This window comes from Trichosurus vulpecula, chromosome 8, assembly GCF_011100635.1.
Source record: "Trichosurus vulpecula isolate mTriVul1 chromosome 8, mTriVul1.pri, whole genome shotgun sequence".
Classification (NCBI taxonomy): domain Eukaryota; kingdom Metazoa; phylum Chordata; class Mammalia; order Diprotodontia; family Phalangeridae; genus Trichosurus; species Trichosurus vulpecula.
In genome coordinates, this window is record NC_050580.1 from 45,939,303 (window position 1) to 45,959,946 (window position 20,644).

Sequence of the window (20,644 nt, forward strand, 5' to 3'; positions counted from 1 at the left end):
GATTTGAACCCTGATCTTAACACTTCCATCTAGTCCTCTAACCACTACGGGTTACTGCAGTAGAGGCTATCTATCTATCAATCAATCAATCAATTTCCTCTATTGCAATCATCTGTAGTGCAATATATGTATTGGTATGTGTGTGTATATGTATGCATGTATGTATGCATATATATGTGTGTGTGTGTGTGTGTGTGTGTGTGCATATTTTTTATATATAGAGAGAAGAGAGACAGACAAATAAAGATACCTGTGTGGGTGCATGAAGTGAGGGTAGAGACTACAGTGATAACAGAGAGAGTGGGTTTAAGAGATGTCACAGTTGCAAAAACACCAGCACTTGGGTATGAATTAGACATAAGAAAAGAAGAAAGAGCGAAGAATTAGAGGTGACTTTGATGTCTAAAGTACAAGACAAATGACTGAACATTGACATCACTGATAGAAAGTGGGAAGTCAAAGGAGGAATAGGCTTCAGAGGAAGCTTGACACACTCAGCTCTGGAGGTGTTCACTTTAAGGTGCCGACAAGGAAGTGAAGATGCCCGATAGGTTGATAGAAATGTGGATTCAGAACTCAGAAAAGAGGCTGGGGCTGGAAATAAAAGTTGGGGAATCATCTGCATAGACATGACCTTTGGGGACTGCCAAAGGTCAGAGCGTAAAGAAACAAGGGAAAGGGGCCAAGGACAGAGTTCTGGGGAACACCTAGGTTTAAAAGGAAAGGGGCACATGATCAGAGCTAAAAAAGGAGAGGAGTAGTCAGTGAAGTGGGAGGAGAACCAAGAGAGAGCATAGCCAAGAAAGCTAAGTGAGGAGAGAATAGTGAGAACAGTAATTTTAGTAAGCACCGAAAGCTACAGACTAATCAAGGGGAAAGGAGACTGAGAAAAGGCCTTTGGATTTGAGGATTAAGAAGTCAACAGTGACCTTGGAGAGCAGCTCAGTAGAGTGAAAGAGATTAAAGTCATATTAGAGCAAATTGAAGGGAATGACAAAAGCAGGTCTGGGGAGGGGTAGACTATGTCCACCAGGAATGAACACCCTTTGACAGACAATTCAGCTTCAGGGCTTCACTTCCCCAAGGCAAACCCCTAAAGGAAGGGGACTCCGTGGCATTCAAAAATTCAAACAGTCTTTACTTTCCAGTTATAATGATTTTGAAATAGAGTTTCAGTTCCCATGGTTAACTCATTTAGGTCTCTTTCAGATTCAATTTTTGGTTGAGGTAAAAAAGAAAGCTTGTTTTATCATTTCTCCCTCTACTTCTTTTTTATTTATTTATTTTCTCTATTTTTATTTAATATATTTAGTTTTCAGCACTGATTTCCACAAGAGTTCGAATTACAAATTTTCTCCCCCTTTCTACCCTCCCCCCCACACCAGATGGCGTATATTCCGGTTGCCCTGTTCCCCAGTCATCCCTCCCTTCTGTCACCCCACTCCCCTCCCATCCCCTTTTCCCTTCCTTTCTTGTAGGACAAGATAAATTTCTACACCCCATTGCCTGTGTATCTTATTTTGCAGCTGCATGCAAAAACTTTTTTTTTTTGTTTTTGAACATCTGTTTTTAAAACTTTGAGTTCCAAATTCTCTCCCCTCTTCCCTTCCCACCCACCCTCCCTAAGAAGTCAAACAATTCAACATGGGCCACATGCGTGTCATTACGTATAACCCTTCCACAATACTCATGTTGTGAAAGACTCACTATATTTTGCTCTTTCCTAACCTATCCCCCTTTATTGAAGTTTCTCCCTTGACCCTGTCCCCTTTCCAAAGTGTTTGTTTTTGATTACCTCCACCCCCATCTGCCCTCCCTTCTATCATCCCCCCCTTTTTTATCTTCTTCCTCCTTTTTCCCTGTGGGGTAAGTTACCCAATTGAGTATGTATGGTATTCCCTCCTCAGGTCAAATCTGATGAGAGCAAGATTCACTCATTCCCCCTCACCTGCCTTCTCTTCTCTTCCTACAGAACTGCTTTTTCTTGCCACTTTTATGCGAGATAATTTACCCCATTCTATCTCTCCCTATCTCCCTCTCTCAATATATTCCTCTCTCATCCCTCAATTTGATATTATTTCTTTTAGATATCTTCCCTTCATTTTCAACTCTCCTTGTGCCTGCTCTCTCTCTATATATATATATACACATACATATATACATACATACACACTCACATATACATATATATACATAAACATGTATATATATATATATACATGCATATTCCCTTCAGCTACCCTAATACTGAGGTCTCATGAATCATACATGTCATCTTTCCATGTAGGAATGTAAACAAAACAGTTCAACTTTAGTAAGTCCCTCGCAATTTCTTTTTCTTGTTCTTTTTCTTGATTTTCTTGATGTCTTGATTTTCTTGATTTCATGCTTCTCTTGATTCTTGTGTTTGAAAGTCAAATTTTCTATTCAGCTCTGGTCTTTTCACTGAAAAAGCTTGAAAGTCCTCTATTTTATTGAAAATCCATATTTTACCTTGGAGCATGATACTCAGTTTTGCTGGGTAGGTGATTCTAGGTTTTAATCCTAGCTCCACTGACCTCTGGAATATCGTATTCCAAGCCCTTCGATCTCTTAATGTAGAAGCTGCCAGATCTTGGGTTATTCTGATTGGGTTTCCACAATACTCAAATTGTTTCTTTCTGGCTGCTTGCAGTGTTTTCTCCTTGATCTGGGAGCTCTGGAATTTGGTGACAATATTCCTAGGAGATTTCTTTTTGGGATCTATTTGAGGAGGCGCTCGGTGGATTCTTTCAATTTCTATTTTGCCCTGTGGCTCTAGAATATCAGGGCAGTTCTCCTTGATAATTTCTTGAAAGATGATATCTAGGCTCTTTTTTTGATCATGGCTTTCAGGTAGTCCAATAATTTTTAAATTATCTCTCCTGGATCTATTTTCCAGGTCAGTGGTTTTTCCAATGAGATAGTTCACATTGTCTCCCACCTTTTCATTCCTTTGGTTCTGTTTGATAATATCTTGATTTCTCATAAAGTCACTAGTTTCCACTTGCTCCAATCTAATTTTTAAGGTAGTATTTTCTTCAGTGGTCTTTTGGATCTCCTTTTCCATTTGGCTAATTCTGCCTTTCAAGGCATTCTTCTCCTCATTGGCTTTTTGGAGCTCTTTTGCCATTTGAGTTAGTCTATCTTTAAGGTGTTGTTTTCTTCAGCATATTTTTCAGTATTTTGGGGGGGCTCGTTTTTCATGGTTGTCTCGCATCCTTCTCATTTCTCTTCCCAATTTTTCCTCTACTTCTCTAACTTGCTTTTCCAAATCCTTTTTGAGCTCTTCCATGGCCTGAGACCAGTTCATGTTTTTCTTGGAGGCTTTTGTTGTAGGCTCTTTGACTTTGTTGACTTCTTCAGGCTGTATGTTTTGGTCTTCTTTGTCACTAATGAAAGATTCCAGAGTCTGAGACTGAATCTGGGTGCGTTTTTGCTGCCTGACCATATTCCCAGCCAACTAACTTGACCCTTGAGTTTTTCAGTGGGGTATGACTGCTTGTAGAGTTAAGAGAACCATGTTCCAAGCTTGGGGGGATGCGCCAGCTCTGCCACACCAGAACTCCTCCCAACCTGGACTGGACTTAGATCTTCAGCAGACTCTGCACTCCTACTCTGATCCGCCACTTAATTCCTCCCACCAGGTGGGCCTGGGGCCAGGAGCAACTGCAGCTGTAGTTCTGTAGCTGCCACACCTCTGCTGCCTGGGGGCGGGGGGGCGGTGGCTGAACCGCAAACTCCTTTTTTCACTCTGTCCCAAGCAGCTTTTCCCACTAACCTTCTCTGTTGTCTCTGGGGTTTGTGGGTTGAGAAGTCTGGCAACTGCTGCAGCTCACTGATTCAGGGCACTAGGGCACGCTCCTCCTGGCTCCTGGTTTGGTTGGTCCGTGCCGCCCACGCTGGGCTCTGCTCCACCCCGTTCCACTCTGCTCCACTCCCAGGATAGACCTCACCCAGAGACCATCCAGGCTGTCCTGTGCTGGATCCCTGCTTCCCTCTGCTATTTTGTGGGCTTTGCAGTTCTAGAATTGGTTCAGAGCCATTTTTTATAGGTTTTTGGAGGGACCCGGCGAGGAGCTCATGCTAGTCCCTGCTTTTCAGCCGCCATCTTGGCTCCGCCCCTTCTCACCCTCTACTTCTAAATGTTTCATTGATACCTTTGGCTCTTTTAAGGCTGATTTAAGTCCAGCATGGGAGAGAGAAGATAGTTATCGTGAAAGGCAGATCACTCAGAAAGGATGAGTTCCATAGTCAATATTTCCCAGGGGCTCCCAGCTAGCTACCAATACCGATTGTATTAACCCTTCCTATACCCTCCCCCCATTTACCAGCACTGCCTCAGTACAGAACTTTATCACCTCCTGACTAAATTATTGCTATAGTTATTAAATGGTTTCCCTGAATCCAGTCTGTCCCTGCTGCACTCCAAACATCACACAGCGGCCACATTTACAATCCTACAGAACATGAGTGACCATGTGTTAAGGCAGGTAAGTGGTGCAGTGGATACTGGAGTCAGGAAGACTTGAGTTCAAATCTATCCTCAGACACTTACTATCTCATTCCTGTCTCTTTTGTCATTCTCATTAAATATCACTCCCTTCCATGCCTCTCATGTACCAAACTGGATGTTTTGATTTAGTTTATGTGAGATTCAGAGTTCCATGGTATAGTGAGAAGAAAGAGGGCAATCTCCCTTATATGCCACTTGGGATGCCTGGGGAAAAAGCTCAAGGGGTGCATGTTTGGGGCTGGTATCTAGGAGAAGAGATGAGGTACTAATTTGGGGACATAGAGCTTCTAGTCCAACTCTTGTATTCTGCTTTCTCTAACTTGTGGTTGGGGAAGTCGGGATGTAGCAATGGTCACTGAGACCATTAATCCCAGCCGTGGTTAATGGTCTAAGCTTCTAATGCAAATGCTGATGGGGTTGAGATATGATGCAACACAAGAGGGAGAAAAGCAAATGAAGAAGTTAATGGAGTGAAAGTGAAACAAGCTGGTTTTATTGAGGGGAAACTTAATAAGAAGGGATAGTCCAGGAGATGGAAGCAAGTCAGGTCCACCAGGGCCCTGGAGAGAAACATGCCCAAAGCCAGGTAGGCTTTTACAGAGTTCTTACCTGGGTCAAACAGAACCAGGCATAGGGGGTGTGAGAGGGGAATCTGGACCAAATGCCTGGCTAATTGATCCTCAAACTCCCCACTAGAAAAGGAGCTTTGGCCTTGACTGCAGGCTTTAACTGGGTGTGATTCATGGGAGTGAATCAAGGGATTTGAGCCTCCTTAGAGGCTTCTCCTGAGCAGGTCAGGGAGGACATTTGCTGTTCCTGACATTCTCTCTGTCTTTGACTTTTGGAACTCTACCTTTAAGGCTTGGCAACTACATATCTTCTTTATATTTGTTCTATATAACATCATATATAATTATTATATTAATGTATAACATATGATATAATGTATGTGTTATATATTCTGCATAATAGAAGTACATTATACATACATATACACACATAAATGTGTGTATATATATGTATATGTGTGTGTGTATATATATGTATATGTACTTGTCTTCCTCATTAAAATGTGAGCTGCTTGTGAGGAGAAATTGTTTCATTCTTTGTATTTGTATACTCAGCATCTACCAGGACATCTTGCACTTAGTAGGTGGTCAAAATGTGTCTGTTGATTGACTGAAAACTGCAAGTAAGCCAGCTAGAACAGATGAGTGGTACAGTTGAGATTAAACCCAGGTCCCAACTCCCAACTATTTCTGCTATGCCCTCCTGTTCACTAAGTTTCATGCATTCTCCCAGGGGTAGAGAACCTGCAGCCTCAAGGTCACATGCAGTCCTCTGGGTCCTCAATGGCAGCCCTTTGACTCAATCCAACCTTCACAAAAGAAATCCCCTTAATAAAAGTATTTGTTCGGTAAAACTTGGACTCGGTCAAAAGGCCACATCCAAGGACCTAGAAGACCATATGTAGCCTGGAGGCCACAGGTTCCCCACTCTGGCAGTCTATACCCAAAGCTTTTAAGGGGCATTATTTTGCATTTAGCACTGTGTCTGGCAAGTGCTTATTGACTGGATTTGACTCTGATATTTTTAAATTGGGGGAAGCTGCATTTTTGAGGAAGAAGCAAGAGAGAAATGGAGACTTTCGATCTCCAAAATTAGGGGGAATGAAAAATCATCCCAGCATGGAATTTCAGAGCACAGGCTCATAGAATTTAGAGCTAGAGATTATCTGGATTGTAGGCTAACCCTCTAATTTTACAGGAATAAGCGTGGGGTTGATTCATTATATAGCTCCCTAGGATTAAAGGAAGCTAATTTTATATTAGGGTATTACATAGTTAAGGAGGCTGAAGCCCAGAAAAGTTAAGTGACTTACCCAAAGTCAAACAGGAATAAGTAATAGAATTGGAATTTGGAGCCAGAAGACCGGGTTCGATTTTTGATTCTGTAATGGTTGTCTTGGATGAATTGAGGTTTATAACTTCACTTCTGGACCTCAATTCCTTCACCTAAAAAAAAAGAGTATGGAGATCATGACACTCACTATGCTCCCTGCAAGCCCCAGCACCCTGCCACCTCTATGATTCATGCACATCTTATTGGCTCAGATTTCCCAACTTCTCGGCAGGTTCTGCTTTCTATTTCAGGCCCACTGATCAGCCTTTCCTCTCAGTCTAATAGGCAACAGGGCAGTGAGAACGTGGTCCGAACACTGAGCACCACTCAGCTGGTTCTCCCTGACCCTCTTCTATCCCTGACCTTTGTTCTGGGGAAATGCAGGACAAAAAACAGTGAGGAGAAACCAGTAGATGTAACGTCTCCTATTCTTAGCTTCCCCATCTGTGATGGGGAGATATTACTATGCAGTGTCTCCTTCATCGGATTGTTATGAGTATCAAATGAGATAGTCAATAAACACTGATTTTGCGCCTACTACATACCAGACACTGCACTAAACTCTGGGGATACAAATATGGAAAAACAAAAGTCCCTGGCCTCAAGGAGCTTACGATCTAATCTAATTCGAAAGGAAGATGAAAAGGGAGAAGGGAAAAGTACCTTCCCCCCAATCCCCACACATGCACACATACTGAGGAATGATAGAGAAATCCAAAGGAACAAAGGAAATGAGGAGATGCTGGCCTGGGCATCCCTCTTAAGTGGAGATTTGAGGAGGAGTTCTCCAACCAGATGGGCCCCGGGGGGAAAGAGGATGAGTAACCAGGCTAATGTGATCTTATAGGATAACAGCGTTTTTCTCTTTGGTATGATGGGAAAGTCCTAAGGAGTGAAGCCAGATGGGAAATTATCATGCATGTAAAAAGCTAAAAGGGTTACAGAAAGAAATGTCAGCTAGTTTTAACCCATCTATAGCTGATCCTTCATATCAGAGAAGAGAGATTTTTTTTTTAGGTATCTTATCTACAAAGGACCTATGAAGGAACACACTATCTGCATCCAGAGAAAGAACTGATAAATAGAAGTATACATGGAATGATTTTACTTATATACTTATATTTGTGTCTAATGATAGCCATCTTTAGGGTGGGTGGGGGAAGGAAGAAAAAAGGGGAAAAAGAAATTTACACAATAACTTTATTATATATTTAAAAGGAATAGCAAGTCAGGAATAATAGATTTGCAGTTTCGTGTGCAATCATCCTTTTAAAATTATACTATATTATGGAAAGGCTTGTTTTATTCCACAAATTACAGATAAAAGAAATTTTTTTTTATAAAGAAAGAAAGCTAAGAGCCAAGGGACTCATGATGGAGAGAACTATTTACATCCAGAGAAAGAACTATGGAGTCTGAATGCAGATTGACACATACTGTTTGCTCTCCTTTTTTTTCTTTTGGTTTTGTTTCTTCTTTCTCATGATTCATTCATTGGTCATAATTCTTCTTTACAACTTGACTATTGTGTAAATAAGTTTAGTGAGAAGTTATATGTAGAAGATATATCGGATTCCACGCCATCTTGTGGAGGGGGCAGGGAAGAAAATCTGGAACTCAAAATCACGCGGAACTGAGTGTTGTAAACTAAAAATAAAAAATCTTAATTAAAAAAAAGTCAAAGAAAAACCCTTTCCCCACAGGCTCACCATTAGGAATGGATTTCTAGAAGTAAGGGCATCTCTAAATATCTTCTCTTAAACTGTAAATGCTGCTGAGACCTGGGAATATATATCACTTCATGTCAATGAGTACAATAGATAGATTTGTCCAGATAATCAGTTGTCACATTAGAAAGCAAATAGTAGGGCTCAAGGGAAACACAAGATACAAGAAAGAGATGTTTTAAGGGAACAGGTGAAAAAAGTGTTCCGGCCCAGAGACATCCAGCTGGGCTATCAGTGTGAGAGGCTGGGAAGCCAGAAGACAACATGGAATTTTAGAGTTGGAAAGGACCTCAGAACTGATTGAATCCAACTTCACTATGAAAGAGGAGGAAAATGACAACAACAACAAGTGACATCAATGGAGCATTTTAACACTTACACACTGCTTTACATACACCTACTCATTGGAGTCTCACAACAATCCTGGATTAGGGTATTATTATCTTCACTTTGTAAATGATGGAACTGAGGCCCAGTAGTTTAGGAACTTACCTAGGGCCCTATCATACATCATAAGAAAAGGGGGGGCATGGAGCTAGGTGGTGCAGTGGATAGATCATCTCTAGGACCTGAGTTCAAATCTAGCCTCATATACTAGCTGTGTTACCCTGAGCAAGTCACTTAACCACAATTGTCTTTAAAAAAAGGAAAAGAAAGAAAAGAAAAGAAACAGAGCAGGGATATGAGCTCAAGTTTTCTATAATCAGTCTTTTCTCACTATACCAAATTATGACCTTGGGCAAGCCACTTATTTGCCTTGAAAAATGATGATCTTGAAGTTCCCTCTCCAAGTCCAGGTTCTGGGTTTTTATTCCATGCCCTCCTTTTTTAAGTTAAAACAAAATTTAAGTATGCCTGAGTTAAATGAATGCATTTCAAATACTGTTTCCATGACAGCCACTGTATGAATAGCTCTTCCTTGTGTCCACTCTTAGAAGGAATGGCTTTCAGCTCCCACAAATTCTGCCCAACACATTTGTTCAGCCCAACAGATGTTACAGCTAACCATTCCAACATCACTGCAATGCAACCATTACTGAGGAGTTCAATCCAATGGGATTTCACCCATTTCTACACCTTCTAAATGACTGGCCAGGAAAGATGGGGAAGCTGAAACCAGCATTTGGCTCGAGGCAGGAGCTTTCATACAATTAGTAACCAGCCAGCCAGCTCAAAGGAAGGGCAGGGAACAAAACGAGAGAAAAAAGAACAAGCCTCTTGAGAGGCGAAACAGGTCAATGCCACTGAAATGCGTGTTTGGCTTCAATTCAAACTACTGCTCAGTTAATCTCTCTCTCCCTCTGCCAAAGGGCCATTTGCTTCAGTCTTTCTCCAAAGGGCATCTAAAAAGCAGAGAAGCTCATTTAGGAGCTGAAACAGCAGCCACTTCCTTGTAGAAAGATATGTTAATAGACAGGCAGCATGCCAGTGGAGAGAGTGGTGAGCTTAGATGAGGAAAGTTCGGTTCAAATCCTAACCCTGACATTTATTAGCTAGATCAGAAAGCTGAGCTACTGGAGGTAGTCTTACCTATTTCTTTCTCATATAGCATATTTGTCCATGTTGGGCAGATGTTTCAGAGGAGCTCTGGTTACACAAATAGTCCTAGTGGGATGGAAAGAGCTAAGGATCCTCAGAGATGAGGATAAGCTAAATGAACACATTTTGAGTCTGATTCACTTAGCAGGATATAGTAATAGCTAGTGTGATAGAACATTTGAACTCTGATCTTCCTGACTCCCAAGTCCAGCATTCTCACCCACTGTTCCATCTAGCTGGACAGGCCTCTTCTTCGTCAAAGCCTTCACATCGTTGCTTTTTAGCCTCTCCTAATCCAGAGTGTTCCTTGTAGGGTATTTTTTGTGTGTGCCTCTTACCTCTCCTACAGATTATCTTTTAGAAAAGGTACTGTTTTTTAATTTACCTTTGTCTCCTGGGCCAAGAAGCCACAGGACCAGGCACATAGTGAATGCCCAGTAAGCGCTTGTTGAATTAACCATTCCTTTATATAAAAGCACAGTAAAAACCTCTTCTGTATTTTAACTGAATATATTTTTAAAAATAATGAATACAGTAATATTAAGGTAGTAGTTTTTCCTCTCAAAAGTTCTTTCCAGACTTACCTAACAGGGGGAAATTTTATCAGTACTTATTCAAACTTTTTAGAGGTTCATGCCCTCCGACAAAATCCTTCCTCTCAGGTCAAAACCTCTTTCTTTTAATAAATGTTTACTGAATTAAATTTGAGGTAGGTATATAAAGGGTCAAGAACAAAAACCAGGCCTAGAAAATGGAAAAGGGTGAGCAAAACCTAAGGAGCAATACCTCACATACAGAATATGATCTTGGTTCTCCTCATCCCCACCAATACAATACACTCAATTCCAATCTGAAGGAATTATTCATTAGAGGGAGGAAGGAAGTCCCTCTGATTACTTTGGAAGTGGTCAAAGAGGGATGAAGGGTTTTTCTCCAGGGGTGTTCAGGGAAGATTAAGTAACTATTGTTCCATTACTAGGAGTTATGTGTTTTATCAAAAGATAACATTTTCCTGGTTTGGTATTCTTAGAAAAGTAACTTCAAAATATCTCATGTTAGAGACATATCCAGGAGCATGCATGGACTCTACTCAGTCTTTCTCTCCAAGAAGGACAATGCTTGACTCTAGAATAGTGCTCAATGAATACACTGTTTATGACAGACCTGTGACCAAAACAGAAATACAGTCATTTTTTTTTCTTCAACACTTGTTAGGACAACCTCTAGCACGTGCAGACACTCATTCTGGAAGTAAGACACTATTTCAAAATTGGCTTTGAAATATCCACTTGGGACCACGCAAGCACATGCAGACTGCCTTCTTGTCATTATATAAAGCTGTTTTTTAGAGAGGCAGGAAGGGCAGCCCTGATGCCCCCACCAATGCTGGCTGAGCATGTAGAGCCTCCATTCTGGTCATCTCCCCAGCCGCCCACCTCTCCAATCACATCATGCCATTAGCCCTGAACTCTTACAGCAGCTGAACACAAATGTGCCAGGCTAATTTCATGACGTGAAACCAGTAGTCCTGCCCCAAGGTACACAATCTTTGAACTATTTCTCTTGATAACTGGGGCATACTGCCTATTAACAATAGGTAGCCTGGTGTCATAGATGGACAGCCTCAAATCTCGGAAGACCTTTGCTCAATCAATAAAACAATCAACACTTATTAAGCACCTATTATGTACCAAGTACTGGGCTAAGCACTGAGTAACCCCTGAACACTTAACCTCTCAGGGCCTAGATATGGAAAGGGCTTTGTGTCTTTGGAGTCAGACATCCTGGGTTCAAATCCTGTTTTTATCCCTTATTACCTTAATTTTGGCAGCTAGTGGTGCAGTGGATAGAGCACCAGGCCTGGAGTCAGGAAATCTTCCTGAGTTCAAATCTGGCCTCAGACACTTACTAGCTGTGTGACCCTGGGAAAGTAATGCACCTTGTCTGCCTCAGTTTCCTTATCTGTAAAATGAGCTGGAGAAGGAAATGGTAAACCACTTAGGTATCTTTGCCAAGAAAACCCCAAATGGGTTCATGAAAAATCAAACATGACTAAAGTGACTCAACAATAATAACAAACTGAACTTTGAATATTCAATGATTTCCCAACTCCCTCAGCTTCTTCTTTGTTCTGACTGAAGGACTAGAATGTGAAGCCCAGCTAGCACTCCACTGAGCCACAGAGCTCCTTCCTTCAATACATAGTAAGTGCTAGATAAGTATTTTATCCATCTGTCCATGAATCCATTCATCCTTTGGTACCTACCTCACAGAATTGCTTCGAGAAACAAATGAGAGTGTGTCCCAGAGAAAAGAAGACATTAGCAGTATCAAATCTAAGCAAAAGGAGGATGAGAACAGAAAGGTCTATCAGATTTAGCAGTTGAGAGATTTTTGGTAGCCTTAAATAGAATAGCTTTGAGTGCTGGAATCACAATCTCGATTATAAGAAGTGAGTGGGCGGAGAGACAGCAGAAGCAGGAGCAGACAAGCTATTTCTGGGAGCCAGGCTCTGAAAGGAAAGAGATATAGGTCAGCTTGCTCAGATCAATTACTCCTGACACAATAGTTGCAGAAGAACTATTACTAGTCTAAAAAAAGGCTCAGGCAAAGCAGGACACGAGAATAAAACTGAATGATGCGAAGATAGGTAGAGTTTCAGCTGGTCCCATTAGCATTTTCTTCAGAATCCTAAGCTCTCTTCTTCCCCTGCTCCTCTTCCTCCTTCCCTGAATTTGACAGCCAGATTCCTAGTACCACCCTCTCCTCCCTCTAAGGGGATGGGTTAGATAGCTATCTGCACAGTGATTCAGATTTTATCCACTGAAGGATTCTGTTCTCAATAGTTAGTCAATAACAGTTGTTTTCAGTCATATCCAGCTCTTTGTGACCCCATTAGGGGTTCTCTTGGCAAAGATGCTGGAGTGGCTTCCCATTTCCTTCTCCAGCTCATCTGACAAATGAGGAAACTTAGGCAAGCAGGGTTAAGTGACTTGCCCAGGGTCACATAGCTAGTAAGTGTCTGAGGCCAGATTTGAATTCAGATATTCCTGACTCCAGTATTAAGCATGTACTATATGCCAGGCACTGTGCTGCTTTCAAAGAGCTCAGTTTATTGGGGAAGACCATAAGAAAATAAGTATGTATATATATATATATATATATATATATATATATATAATATGTATAGGATAAATTCAAAATAATTAACATAGGGCAGATATTAACATTAAAGGGTATCGGGGTGGGATTTTATCTGGGACCTGAAGGAAGCCAGGATGATGGGAGACAGCCAAGGCAAATACCCAGAGGTGGAAGATAGAGGGTTTTGTTAGATGAACAGCAAGGAAGCCAGTGTCACTTGAAGGTGGGGAGCTTTGGGGAGAGTTAGAAGCCTGGAAAGCTGAGAGAGAGACAGCTTGTGAAGGGCTCTGAATGCCAAACAGGATTGTATGTTTGATTCTAGCAGCGATGGGAAGCCACTGACTTTACTGAACCAGTGGTGACATGTCAGATTTACACTTTAAGAAGATTAATTTCAGAGCTGAGTGGAGGAGGATTGAGTGGGGAGACACCAACTTGAGGGAGAGAGACCAACTGGAAAAGTATTTATTAAGTATCAACCCATGAGCAAAGCTGGGGATATATAGTCCCTGCCATCAAGGAACCTACCAGGCAGCTCGACAGTGCAATGGAAAGAGTTCAAATCCCACTTTGGTCACTTACAAGCTGACCTTAAACAAGTCATTGAAATCAACTGCTGAAGTTTCCTCCACTGTAAAATGGGGATCATAACAGCATCAGCCTCACAGAGTTTTGATGAAGATCAAATAAATATTTGTAAAGCACTTCGCACAGTGCCTAGAACATAGCAGGTGTTTAATAAATGCTTGTTCCCTTCCCCCGTCCCTACCCTCCTATATTATTTCAACTATCCTTCCCATTATATAATGTAACAGACTGGTAAGTCTTCCTGTTTCTTTATGCATCAGGTGTCCTATCCATCCAAGTGACATGACTAACACGGATATTACAGACATCTATCCACCATAAACAAAGTCTCCAAGAGCCATTTCCTGGAAATCGCATACTTTCTTGCATCACAATGGATCACAGGTGCCATCTCTTCTAGTGGACTCTAAAATCCTTGAGGGCAGACTAATGCAATTCCTTAATAAGAAGATCACATGCACTGATTGTTGAGCATTTCATTTTATCTTGGCCACCATGTCACATTAGGAAGATCACCGTGCTCTCTATGCAATGCTGTCAAGTGGGATCTGCTGTGCTTTCCCCCTGCCCTGCCTCAGATCAATACAACTATTCTTGTCAAGGTTCTCTCAATCAGCTGCCCTATTATTTGAACCATCCTTCTCTCAACTTCCCTCTCCAAAGCACTACTCCCTAGTCACCACTTTGCAGATCTGTTGTCTTTTCCTATTAGAATGGTTGTTTCCTTTGGAAATCAAGGGGATGCCTATCAATTGGGGAATGGCTGAACAAGTTGTGGTATATGAATGTAATGGAATACTATTGTGCTATAAGAAATGGGGAAGATAGGGACTTCATAATAACCTGGAAAGACCTACATGACATGATGCTGAGTGAGAGGAGCAGAACCAGGAGAACACTGTACACAACCACAGACATATTGATTTTATGATGACTAACTTTGATAGACTTGGCTCTCCACAGCAATACAAGGCTCAAAGACAGCTCCAAAGGATTCATGATAGAAAAAGCGAGCTACATCCAGACAAAGAACTGTGGAGTTGGAATGCAGATTGAGGCAAAGTATTTACTTTTCTTTTTCTCTTCTTTTTTGGTTTTGTTTCTTCTGTCTCATGATTCATTTCATTGATCATTGTGTAAATAAGTTTAATGCGAAGGTATCTATATAGAATCTAAATCAAACAACATGCCACGGGGGGGGGGTGGTGTGGAGAGGGAAGAAAATTTGAAAAGAACATGTAGAACTGAGTGTTGTAAACTAAAAATTAAAAATCTAATTAAAAAAATAAAACAGAAAAAAATGGATGCTTCTTGAGTGTGGGGGACTATTTTCCTTGCTTGTATTTGTATCTACAGTGCACAGTGCCCAGTACATAGCCAGAACTTAATAAATTCATTCATTTGTAGGATCATAGGTATAGAGCTAGAAGATAATTCAGGAGTTATCCAATCTAAAACTCTCATTTTATGGGTGAGGCATTACCCGCTCTGAAATTCAGAATGTCCAAAACAGAATTTCTCACTTTTCTCCCAGAAAACTCTCCCAAGCTCTCTATTTCTTCAGTGTTTAGGCCTCAATGGTCTCTGACTCTTTTCCCCAACCCTCACTACTCATGTGCTATATTGCAAAGTCCTGTGGAGACTACTTCCCCAATCTCCTGCTTACTCTATTCATTCTCTCTTCTACCACCCTAATACAAGCACAATTCAAACTCTTGAATACAGATTCCAATCCTCACCCAACCCAAAAAAAATCTGGTCCAAATCTACTTTTACATCCATACTCATGTTTTGGAATGAAAAACTATTATTTATTACTTAGGGTACAAACAGTAAAAGGCTTTATTTCATCTATTATTTCTAGCTACGCCAAGGAAAAGCATCATTTGGTCCACTGAGAATGGAACTCTCCATGGGGCAAGTAGGTTTCGATAGCATAGAACAATGGAAGGAGCAATGGATTGGAGTGAGAAGACCCAGGTTCAAATCCTGAATGTGCTACTTACTGCCCACATGACCTTTGACTCAGTTTCTTCACCAACATGGGTCTCTGTTACATCACCCATAAAATGAAGGTGTTGAAATAGATTGCCTCAGAGTTTCCAGTTCTAGATGATTCTAGGATCCTAAATTTCTGTATAATAACAATATACAGAAAACACAGTCCTACTGGATTCATAAGTAGATAAAGTCCCAGGGCTTGGGGGGCTTGGTTTTGTGTGTGTGTGCACATATGCATGTTTCAGGGAACATGTCTTAATCTGCTAGTCTATTAGTTTTGGGGGTCTGACACGAGGTGGACTATGGTTGATCTGTCTATGATCAAGAACTTCAGTAAAAGAAGGCAAACAATAGGGATTAGAAGTGACTGCTTGTTTACAACAAAATGGAGACATTCTAAAATCCCTGTACTGAAAAAGGGAAGATGGAATGCCTCCCCACCCCCAACACATGTCCCATTCCTCCCCCCTTGTATGCTGTGCTTCTGACAAACAAGAGCAGTCACTGTTCTGGGTCTTGCTCCTTCTGATCCTGCTTCTGTGCATTTATAGATGTCATCCCTTCCCTGGACTCCACCCACATCTGTGGCTGTTAAAATCCTTCTCTTCCTTCAATATCCAGTTGTTCCTCCCTCCTCAATCTCTGAGCCTTCTTTTTTTGACCTTTCCTCCGTACTTTATCATATCCTAACACATTATAGCCTAATGTGTGCATATTTAGGAAATGTTGTGGGAACAAGGCTGCATTCGAAATAAAAGGGCCCAGACTCGCATTCCAGCTTTATTGCTTCCTCCCTGCATGACATTGATCAAGCTATTTTCATTTTCAGGGCCTTGGCTTCCTTTTTTTTTTATAAAATGACAGATGACTAGATAATGTCTAAGTCCCCTTCCAGTTCTGAATGTATGTTTCAATGACACATTTCTGTGGTCCTATGACTTCTAGAACGTATGCTCCCTGAGGGCAGGGATACTATCTTTATTTTTCATACTTTTATCTATGACACCAGGCAGAATGTCTTGCCTGTAATAAATGTTTACTGAATTGTTGAATCAAATTGAACTAAGCTGAGGCCCAGGGATCAACAACTCCCATAACTTGGATCAGACTAGATCCACCTCTGGGGGTGAGTAGGGCAGGAAGATGGGGAGAACCAACAAGGGGTTATTGGTCTAGGCCCTGAGATAGAAGCAGGAGGAGAGAGTAACCTATAATATCATCACTAGCATGCATGTTCTGAGGCCGCAACCCAGCCACAAGCGCCCCATAGTCTAACTTAGCCAAAAGAGCAAAGTGACCAGTAGGATTCTCTAATGCCAAGCTAAGAAGCATCTGAGCAGCATGGCACCCTGCATATGTGAACTGGAACTGGAAGTTGAGAGAGATCTGAATTCTAGTCTCACTTCTTCTCATTTGAGTCCCTTCTCCAGGCCTCAGTTTCCCCATCTGTAAAATGAATGGTTGGACAACATGATCCTTAACATTCCTTCTTGCTTTAAAACACTGTAGCTCTTTGATTCTATGAGACATTCTTTCAGAAAAAAGCTGGGGGAGATGCCAAAGGATTTTCTCCTGTTCTTTAATAAATGCAGTGGAGCAAAGAGGAAACACACATTATTTATCGATGAAGTCAATAGCCATGCCTTGATTGTGATAAGGCATCAAAACTTAAAAGGAGAACTGAAAGAATTACAATTTCCTCCAACAAAAGTGGAACTATCTGCTCTCATAAAGCTCACTAAACCCAATCCAAATGGACTTTCCCCCAGGTCCTTATCACTTGCCCCTTATTGCTATCAAAACTAAGTTCTTCCTACTCTGAAACTTGCCAGCTCTTTAATCATAGACAGGCAGGTTACCTTTCTAGGCCTCAGACACTTCTGAGGCTGTGAGGTCTATGTGGGGCTTCTGATAGATGTCAGGAGACAAGAACAGAGAAGCTGGCATTACCCAGTGACCTAATGCCAACTCCTAAGAACTCAAATCATCACAAGGAGTGTTGGAGCCTGGGAAGACTGAATGAGATGGTGCTGGGGTCTTTTAGGGACAAGCGACATTTTAGTTACCAAATCCAGTTCGATAAGAATTTCCTAAGTACGTACTATGTGCCGGGTGTTGGGAATACAAAGAAAACTGTGCCTGCTCTCAAGGAGCTTACAGTCTCACAGGGGAAAAGAAGCCATGTAAATAGAAAACACAGTAAAGAATTCAGGGTCAAAAGGATTCTTTGACATTGCTCAGTCCACAGCTTAATCAAATCATCTTTACAGTATTCAGACAAACAGTCCAAGGGCATCTAGGGATGGGTAACCTGGGTAACCTCCTATCTCACAAGGCAACCTTTTCCATTTATTTTTTTCAACAGCTCTGATGCTTGGGATACATACATACATACATGTATGTATGTTTATATCTACATATCTCTATCTGTCTATCTATCCATCCCTAATAGATAAAAATCTGCCTCTCTCTAATCCCCATTTATTGGTCCCAATTCTCCCATCAGGGTCTACACTGAATATGCTTAATCTTTATTCTACAAGAAATCCTTTCAAGTGCTTGAAGGCTACTCTCATGACATTAATGAATCTCTTCTCTCAGACTAGGTATCCCAATTCTTTCAGTCACATAGATCTCACCTCCATTCCCTTCTCTTCCCCCAAACAGCCACCACCATCATAGAGGTCACTCATCACCTCTAGCTGTACTATTTCAATAGCGCCCCCCCTCCCACTAATGCTGAATCCAGACTCTTTCTTCTCCATATTTTAAAGCACAAGTACAACCATGTCACTCCCCCGCTTAAGAAATGTCCATGGGTCCCTATTGCCTCACAAACTCTTCTGTTTAGCAATTAAAGCCCTTCACAATCCAGTTCCAGTACACTTTTCCAGGCTAATTAAATGTTACTTATTACTCTACCTCATGCACTCTATGTTCCAGACAAAATGCTCTTCCTTATTGATCTGTTTCTGGCCTCTGTACATTTGAACAGGCTGCCCTGGGTCTGTCCATTCAAAGAATGGAATTTAACAGAATGGATCTAGGATGGGAACAGAGCCTGGACTCATTCAAGGCTCAGTTCAGGTGTCCCCTCTTTCGAGAGTCCTCTGCTGATCTCCCCATTGTTACTGCTTCCCCGCCACCAGAAATCATTCTCTCTGTGTGTATACATACACAGACATACATAAATCTACATATATGTACATTAAGCAAGCACTAGCATTTATGGAGCATTTGAAGGCTTGCAAAATGCCTTACAAATATTATCTCATTTGATTCTCACACCCTGGAAGGTAAGAAAAGCTACTATATCCTCCCTGTTTTACAGATAAGGAAAGCTAAGTGACTTGCCCAGGGGTCAAAGAGCTAGTAAGTATCTGGGGTTGGCTTGGGGTTAGTCTTCACGACTCCAAGCTAGGTATTCTATCCACTAAGCCGTCTAGCAGCCTAGGATGACACCCAAGGTCCATTTCAGTTCTAATGGTCCTCGATTTTTTCTTCTACAAGCTAAATGTCCTCAATTCCTTCATCAGTGCTTGAATAATAACGTTGTCTTGAGGACCCCTGACCATGCTAGATACACTCCATGTGCATTTCAGTTTGTCAATATAATTCCTAAAAATATGGAGCCCAGAAAACACTCCAGATGTGGACTGAGAAGGGAAAAATACAATGGAACCACCCCCTTCCTTGTTCTGGATATTATTTGTCTCTTAATGTAGCCTAAGATCAAATTCACTTTTTTTTACAGCCATATCAGAATTTGGATTCACTGAGCTTCCAGTCCTCTTAAACCCAGCGGGTCCTCTTCTCACCCATGGCTTTCCTAATGCACAGATCTTACCAAGTCACTTATCTGCTCAAAAAGATTCACCCTCTTCCCCACTGCCTCTGGGATAATGGCTACATGTGAAATGCTGAGCTAAGGAAGTTGGATGCACTGCTCACTGGTGCTCTTCCTCCCTCCCCTATTCTATATTTAGGAATTAGATTTTTTGGAAACTAAGTGCAAGACTTTACATTCGTGCTTATTAAATTTGTATGTTGTTAGAAGTAGCTCATCCATCATTTCAGATTGTCAGGATCTTTCTGGAGCCTGATTATATGGTCCAACTACCTCTGGGGGAAGGTGAGGGTGGGGGAGGAAGGTTATCTGTCATCAATTGGATGAGAGAGCCATAAGTATCAGTATATGCAAATACTAACCAGTAGCTATGTGTGTGTAAAACTAATCTCTTTCTTATACTAAGTACTATACCTAGAATCACAGATTTATTACATTAGTGACCTAGTCCAATCCCTGTATCTTAAAGAGGAGGAAAGTGCAAAGAAATAAAACCCTTTATCTACATACAGTCACAGAGTGAATTTCAGAGTCAAAATTTGAATTTAGTTCCTTTGAAACCAAACCCGATGTTTGTTTCGTTTATTTCCACTGCAGCTTCCTGCTTCCATGTTGTTGTTGTTCATTCATTTGTTATATCCACCTCTTCTTATTCTTGGCAGAGATACTGGAGGCTTTTGCCATTTTCTTCTCCAGCTTATTTTATAGATGATGAAACTGACAAACAGGGTTAAGTGACTTGTCTAGGGTCACATAGCTAGTAAGTAAGGGAGGCCAGATTTGAACCTAGGAAGATAAGTCTTGCTAGTTCCAAGCCCAGTACTCTATCCACTGTGCCACCTGGCTGCCCTCCTGCCCTCATATTAAGATTCAAATGGTATTCAATATGACAAGAATATTTAACATGGATAACACACTAGCTGCCATTTATATAAGGCTAGGGACTGGCCCTATGATTTCATTGGTCTAGGACAGTGGTATCCAGCTCAAATAGAAAGGGATCCTTGCTGAATCCCTACTGGCTTAGAAAAGTACCAACTAACATTATCTGTGTTGTACAATACTTTGATTTATTTGTTCCCAATTACATTGTAATCTGGTTCAGGACTCAAACTATTGTGCGTTTACTGCAGGTCAACAGCTGCGCTTCAAAATATAGTACAGAACACTAGAAAGTTAGGTGACTTCTCCAGAGTCACAGAGGCAGCATTGTGTCAAGAGGCAGGACTAAACCCCACATCTTCCTGGCTCTCAGGCCAATTCTCTATTCAATTATTTCTTATTACTTAGAGCTGCCATCAATGAAGTCTGCCTAGAAAAAAGGTAGCATTTGAGCTAGATCTTCAAGCATCAGCAGGAGAG

The 20,644-nt window shown here is 41.3% G+C and overlaps 1 protein-coding gene across 1 annotated transcript in view; it reads right to left on the reverse strand.

The window, feature by feature from the left end:
- The window catches only part of RASSF4 (Ras association domain family member 4), an 81,889-nt gene that overhangs the window by 54,768 nt on the left and 6,477 nt on the right, over positions 1-20,644 (reverse strand). The window contains exon 3 of the mRNA XM_036734724.1: positions 6,417-6,549. The gene's annotated coding sequence lies outside the window, so the exon portion shown is untranslated. The remainder of the gene's footprint in view (positions 1-6,416; positions 6,550-20,644) is intronic.